This window comes from Sus scrofa, chromosome 5, assembly GCF_054392235.1.
Source record: "Sus scrofa isolate SSC_HxYL_T2T_F1_AM1 chromosome 5, Sscrofa_HxYL_maternal_Yorkshire_Landrace_v2.0, whole genome shotgun sequence".
Taxonomy (NCBI): domain Eukaryota; kingdom Metazoa; phylum Chordata; class Mammalia; order Artiodactyla; family Suidae; genus Sus; species Sus scrofa.
This window is the reverse complement of record NC_139387.1, coordinates 85,318,422-85,326,666: the sequence shown is the minus strand read 5'-3', so window position 1 is coordinate 85,326,666 and position 8,245 is coordinate 85,318,422.

The following is an 8,245-nucleotide window of genomic DNA, read 5'->3' as shown; positions in this document are numbered from 1 at the left end:
AGTGGAATAAGTCAGAAAGAGAAAGACAAATACCGTATGATATCATTTATATGGGGAATCTAAAATATGACAGTAATAAGCCTTTCTATGAAACAGAAACAGACCCATGGACAAGGTGAATAGACTTGTGGTTGCCAAGGGGGAGGGGGTTGGGGGAGGGGTGGCCTGGGAGGCTGGAGTTAGCAGATGCTAAGCTATTGTACGTGGATGGGATAAACAACAAGGTCCTACCTTTATGTCTTATGATAAGCCATAATGGAAAAAATATTTTTGAAGAATATTAAAAAATTCATCTGTGTAGATAAGAAAGAGGACAGAGTATTTTCAGCTATTATCATCAAGTTAAAGATAAAGACCAGTTATTCCCTATCTTCAGTGAGGAATGAATGAGCAAATAGGCATGACCCCAGTAAAAGGAACAGAAGTCAGAAATCAGGAAGAAACTCCTGATTAGCAGAAGACTGTGGCACTTCAAGGAGTTACTGAGAAATAGTATAGAGTGTTCTGGCCGCTCAAGATCCTGAAGGATGTGGATGGGCTTCCCATTGGCCCAGGGAAACTTTAGGTTAACTTCATGGAATCTCATTTTACTGCCCAGGCAGGGGAAGTGAAGTAGGAAGGTAAGTAAGTTGGAGAAAGGACCATTTCAGAGTCTTAGGAAGTTAACAAGAAATAATTTTACCATGAGGAGGAACTCAGGTTCCAAAGCAAATCCGCACTATTAAGACAAAAAACAGAGTTCCCTTTGTGGCTCAGTGGGTTGCAAACCCAACTAATATGATTCCAGTTCAATCCCTGCCTTGGTCAGTGGGTTAAGGATCCAGTGTTGCTTTGAGCTGTGGTGTAGGTCACAGACACGTCTAGGATCTTGAGTTGCTATGGTTGTGGGGTCAGCTGGCAGCTGCAGCTCTGATTCAACCCCTAGCCTGGGAACTTCCATATGCCCTAAAAAGAAGAAGGAGAAAAAAAGAAGGACCTGTGGCTTGATGGTTTCATTGCTATTAAAAGAACATGTAATGGCATCTTGGCATCTTTAAATGACTCTCAAAGTTGACCTATATGGGCCACTTAATAAAGAAAATTCTTTTTTAAGACAAAAAAACAAAGGAATAATATCTGACATTTATTGAGTGGGCTCAATACACCTCAGACAGTCTGTTGAGTGCTTTCATTTAATGTTCGTGATGTCTCAGTGAAGCAGGAAGGATACTGTAGCCAGTATTTTCACAGGAAGCATCCTTACCACAAGCATTTTTGCCACAAACATTTTCAGTGCATTATTAGTTAACCATACGGAAATTTTGCCATGAAAGATAAAAATAACAAAAAAATAAAAAGAAGGACATTAAGAAAGACTTCACAAAACATGAAAATGATAACAAAATTAAAAAGACTATCACAAAGTACAAGACATTTGAATGTCTTTACATGCATATTCATGGCAATACTGCACAAATAACTGATCTTATTTTGTGGGTTTTACCTAGGCATGTGGCTTCCAAGTCGTGCATTTATAGCATTTTATGCCTTTTTTTTTTTTGCTTGTTGTTTCGTTTCCTTGTACATCATTGCGCTTTTCCTTTTTCCATAAAATTTCTTCTTCATTAAGAGGGGTAGCAGTTTCCGAGTCTTAGGATGCATATTTGTAACTTAGCTTTGAATTGCCTTGTGAGAGCCTCTACACAGTTGGTTGTTCTTGGCATATTGTTACATGTCCGTTGATAGAAGCTCCAAAGTTCAATGGTAAATGTGGGTTCAACTCTGCACCTTCAAATCATTGAAGGATTTGCAAAATGATATGCTATCATTTTCTAGTAGAGCGTGCAAACTGGCTTTACACTCTCTTATTTCCCAGTAAGTTTTATCACGTTCCATCAAGTCAATATATGTCCACAGTTGTTATCATCTACTACTTAAAGACTGCCACATACCCGTCAACATATAGACCATTATGAGGGCTAAGATTTAGATAATATAAAAATGAGAGTATTAGGTCAATGCCAAGAAGTCAAAACCAAACTGTCAGTTATTTTAACTTTTATAGCAAAATTGCCTTGAGGCCAATTAGTTATGCTGTGAAAACGTTTGCAGCCAAAATGCTTGTGGCGGAGTTCCCGTCATGGCGCAGCAGAAACGAATCTGACTAGGAACCATGAGGTCATGGGTTCGATCCCTGGCCTCAATCAGTGGATTGAGGATCCAGCGTTGCTGTGAGCTGTGGTGTAGTTCACAGGCTCAGATCTGGCATTGCTGTGGCTGTGGTGTAGGCCAGCAGCTATAACTGCAATTTGACCCCTATCCTGGGAACTTCCATATGCTGCACATGAGGCCCTAAAAAGAAAAAAAAAGAAAAAGAAAAAAAAAAACATGGAGGCAAAACATGGATCATTAACAAGTTGGATTTGAAGGTAAGGTGAGGAAAAGGAATCTCTTTATCTTATGTCTGGATACAGACCCCTAAAAGAATATTTTTCTTGTCTTGAAATGGAAAGGATACAAACAGCAGCACAAAAGGAGGAAGACTGGGATGCCGTGAGTAGGCAAAATGACCACAAAAGAGAGGTTCACAGGAAACATGGGGAGCTTCAGCCCTGGATAACAGGACTGGGAAGTAGAGCCAGAAGTGGGGAGAGGTCCAGGCATCATCAAATCTGGTCCCAGAATTCCCTGGTGACACAGGGGGTTAAGGATCTGCTCGTGCAGCATCTGGAGGAAGCTCGTGCACAGGGATAACAGGGAGGGTCAGAGGGCACTCAGGAAGAAGTTCACGGTGATTGTACCTGGAATGACCTGATGGAAAATTAAAAGACTTTTAAATACATGTTTAAGATGAGAAATTGTGTGGACTGGATAAGGGAGCCAGCCTTACAGAGGAGAAGTGGGGAAGGGACTCTACCTACTAAATGCTCCCAGTTCACTCTTACTGTCAGAAATATGTGTACACAGACACAGACACAGACACACACACACACACACACACACACAGGAACACAAAAAAAGAAAAAAAATTTGCCTTTTTGGTTTTTTTTTGGGGGGGGAGCACCTGCGGCATATGTAGGTTCCCAGGCTAGGGGATGAATCAGAGCCACAGCTGACAAGACTACGCCACAGCCACAGCAACGCAGGATCCAAGCTGCATCTTTGACCTACACCACAGCTTACAGCAATGCTGGATCCTTAACCCACTGAGTGAGGCAAGGGATCAAACCGGAAACCTCATCGTTCCCAGTCAGATTCATTTCCACTGCACCACAATGGGAACTCCAAAGAAAACTTTTTAAAAAGAACTATATCCACATAGCTTGCTCATCAGCACACCGAGCTAGTTAAATATTATCGATGAATGGACACACATACAATACACAGAAGAACATATTACTACACACAGTTAAATACTAAGCTAATATTACAATGATTACCCATATTCCTAGATTATGAAAGAGAATATCAGTATATCAGAAGCCCACATACGCTCCTTCCCACCCCCCAGTTTACCATTATCCTAAACTTTGTATTAATCATTTCCTTGTCTTTATAGTTTCGTGACCTATGTATATATCCCTAGCTATTAGATCATGTTATTTTGCATGTTTAGAACATTAAATAAATGAAACTATTCTGTGTATATACAGAATATATATATATATATATATATATATATATATATATATATATACACTGCCTCTTTTACTTAATATATTTTTGGGGTTCACCCATGTAGACATATGTTGTAGTTCCTTCATTTTTCACTGCAATATGGTATTTCATTTTTTTAACATACTGCAATTTACCTATTCATTATGCCATTGATGGATCTCTGTCTTTCTCCAGGCTATTTTTTTTTTTTTTGGCTATTGTAAATTATTTTTAAGTGAACGTTTTATGTCTGTCTCCTGGTGCACACGAACAGGTGTTTCTCTTGAGATCCTATCCAGGAGTGCATTTGTTGGGTGGTAAGGTTTGAGCCACATCAAGCCTCACTAGGGAGTCCCAAGCTGTCTGTGTTCTTTCTGGGGGTTCCAATTACCCTGGCTTCAGCAGTGAATGAGAGTTCTGCTTGCCTCACACCTTTGATAAAATTGGAGTTGACCTACTTTTTATTCTGGGAGGTGAGAAGCGGTATTTTATCGTGGTTTTAATTTGCATTTCCCTGATTACTAATGAAGTTGGACCCCCCCACCCACCCAGCCCATATGTTTGTGGACTATCCGTGTTTCCTCTAGGGTGAATGCCTATTCATGACCTCTGCTCGCCTTTTTCTGTGATAATTTGTATTTTTCTTATTGACTCAAAGTTGTTCTTTATACATCCTTCATATTGAACCTTTGCTGGTTATCTGTGGGGCAAATATCTTGTTCCATTCTTTGGCTTGGTTTTCTACTCATTTGGGGGTGTCTCTTTGTAAATTGAAGTTCACTATTCAAATACAGTTGGATTTGTTAGTCTTTTTCTTCTAGTTTACCCCTTTTCTTTTTGCTTGAGGAATTCTTCTTTTAAACATTTAAGGAGGAGTTCCCGTCATGGCTCAGCGGAAACAAATTGGCTAGTATCCATGAGGACGCAGTTTCAATCACGGCCTTGCTCAGTGGGTGAAGGATCTGTCGTTGCCGTGAGCGGTGGTGTAGGTTGCAGACATGGCTGGGATCCTGCATTTCTGTGGCTGTGGCGTGGGCCGGCAGCTGTAGCTCCAATTTGACCCCAGCCTAGGAACCTCCATATGCCATGGGTGTGGCCCTAAAAGACAAAAAAATAAATTAAAATAAACATTCAATGAACTTTTAATTTTACAACAGTTTTAGATGTATAGAAAAGTCGTAAGAGTCTTACAGGCGGGTCTCATACACCTACACCCAGTTTCCTCTCGCATTAACATCTTACTTAATCACTACAGTGCCTTTGTTGCAACTGATGAACTAAATATTGACATGTCGTTGTTATCTAAAGTCCATATTTTATTCAGATTTCCTTAGTGTTTCTGTTCCAGGATCCCATCCAGGATAATACATCACATTTATTCATCATTTCTCCTCTAGACACTGATAGTTTCTCGACCTTCCCTTGTTTTTGAGGATACTGACAATTTTGAGGAAGACTGGTCAAGTATTTTGTAGACCATCCCTCAGTTTGGGTTTGTCTGATTTCTTTTCACGCTTAGACAGAATTACGGGTTTTTAGGAAGAAAACCACAGAGGTAAAGGGCCGTTTTCATCATGTCATATGAAAAGTATATGCTATTAATGTTATTGATCACTGACGATGTTAACCTTGATCTCCTGGCCTTGATCTGGCTGAGGAAGTGTTTGTTAGGTGTCTCCACTGTAAAGTTACATTCCCCACCTCTTCCTATGCTGTATTCTTTAGAAGGAAGTCATAATGTACATACCATACTTAATAAGTAAAGAGTTATGCTCTATTTCCTTGAGGGAAGTACCCATAAATAATTTAGAATTCTTCTTATGGAAAGTTGTCTATTTTCCTCTGTTTACATATTCAGTCACTAATTAATATTTATTTATTTATCATGGATATTTATTTATGGAACATGAATGGTGGAAGCTTAGTTTCTCATTATTAGAAAGAAGGTTACAGATAAGCAGAGGGCCAAGGCAGGAATGAACCATAAGGTTCTGGATGTGAGTTGGAGGCATCAGTATGAACCCATGTTTGGCTTAATATATATATGGAAATAATCATAGATGTATGTATACACATATATAGTTAACATACATATATTTCCTAATTCTGTCTGCTGAGAGAGCCTACAGTAGCCCAATAGCTATGAACAGACCCAGTCCCAAGATCTTAATTTCTAATGCCATTTTCCAATAAAAAGAATCAGAGATCTTTAGAGAAATGGCTGCTTCTAGGAAGCATACAAGATCAGCCTGGAGCATCACACAGTGCCAGAAAGTAAGGAAGTGCTCAAACCGCACCCCCTCCCCGAACACACAATGATAGAGGCATGTCCAAGGGACACAGAAGCCTTCAGAGCTCCCCATGGCCAAAGCCGGAATAATTTGAACAACAGAATAAATGAGGAGTATTGGATTATGACCCGAAGTATATATAAAAGAAAACCATTTAATGTCAAGGCCCTATTAGTAGTCTTCTCTATCATCTACTAAGAGTTTTGTAGGTTGCATTTTCCCACTCAAGGCTTGAATCAACTTACAGTGGGTTTGAGTGTACTATTTGAGGTAGAGGTCCAATTTAATATTTTTCTAAATGGATAACCATTTGTTTCAGCCATTTCAATAGTCCATCCTTTCCCCCACTAATGTGCAATGCCCACTCTCTTACAAATAGGTCTCCAAACATGTGTATTTCAGTTCTGAGCCACTGATCTATTTGTCTTTCTCTGCCCTGATATCCTATGATATTAATTATTAGAGTCTTATATTATGATGATGTTGGGTAGAATGATTATCTTACCTTGTTCTTATTTATCAGGAGTATTTTGTCTGCTTTTGGCACTTGATTTTCCAAATAAACTTTAGAACGAGCTTACCCAGTTCCAAGAAAAACTCTATTGGGGTTTTTATTGGAATTGCATATTGAATTCATAATTCAATTTGTAAATAATTGACATCTTTATTACATTGATTCGCCTTAGCCAAGAACATGGTGTATCTCTCCACTTATTTGATCTCCTCTAATATATTTCCATAGAATTTTATGTTTTTCTCCTTGAAGAACTTGAATACCTTTTGTTAGATTTTATTCCTAGGAACTTTGTATTTTTGCTATTATTGTAAGTTCCTGCTTTTCACTTATAAATTTTTTCCATCAGATAGCTGATGGTGTATAGAAATGCAATTGCTTTTACACATGAATTTTATATCCAGCAATTGTCCTGAATTCTTATTGATTCAAAATTTATTTGTAAATAATCTTGAGTTTTCCAAACAGATAATCACATTACCTACAAATAATGACAGTTAAATTTCTTCCTTTCTAATCCTCATAACTTTCATGTCTATTTCTTCTTTTTTTTTATGTCTATTTCTTGACTTGTATCAACTCTCTAGGACTTCCAGTATAGTTTTTGAATACAATCAGTAATAATGGGCATTCTCATCTTGTTCTAGACCTTTTTTTTTTTCTTTTATGACTGTGGGCATATGGAAGTTCCCAGGCTAGGGAGTTGAATCAGAGCTACAGCTGCCAGCCTATGCCACAGCCACAGCCACACAGGATCTGAGCCTCATCTGTGACCTACACCACAGCTCACAGCAATGCCAGATCCTTAACCCACCGAGCAAGGCTAGGGATGGAACCCACATCCTCATGAATACTAGTTGGATTTGTTACCACTGAGCCATGGTGGGAACTCATCTTGTTCTAGACCTTAATTGAAATAGTTCAAAGCATCATTGTTAAGTACACTGTTTTATATGTGTTTTATCAGGTTAAAGAAGTTCCCATCCATATCATGTTTGCATTTTTTTTTAAGTCAAGAATGAATGTTACATCTTATTGAACATTTTTGGAGGGGCATCTGTTTAGATAGCCATGTGGCTCTTTTCCCTCTTTAATCTGTTAGTATTTCACACATCGCTAGATTTGGTTTGCTAATGTTTTGTCCAGGACTTTTCTGTTTGTGTTAATGGGTGAGATTAGCTAGTAATTTCCCTTTCTTATACTGGTCTTATTTGGTTTTAGAATCAAAGTCCAAGTACTAGTCTCATAAAATGAGTTGAGGACTTCCTTTCCTGAATGCTTGCTAGAAGTTCCTATACACATCACATCTTGTGCCCACCTTACATCCATCTGGCACCTCTTTTATTACAGCTGTGGCAGTGACCACCAGCTTGGCACAGGTGTAAACTGACAGCATCTTGTCTAAGCCACCCCACCAATATCTCACTTTATGTTCTCGGGCTTCTCCACAACCTCTCTTAGGGGAACCTGGAGAAATGCCAAGGATTTGAGGGTTTGTAAATCTGGGCTTTCAAGAAGTTAATACCCCATGTGGCAACCCATGCCCAATGCAGGATGGAAATTATTGGATAAACGCTTTCCTCTTCCATCCCTTGGGCACACAATTTTAAAACTTGCAGGTTTAAAGCCTTGCAGGTCTGTTTCTGCTGATTCTCACTCAGGGTGCTTTACTCCATGTGTGTTTTGTGACTTTGACCATGACCAATTGTTCCTGGGATTTCACCTGCAGCAAGTTTTTGAGTATTAGGATATGGTTGAGCTCCTACAAAGAGGATTGCAATTGATTCAGCCAGTTACCAATTAA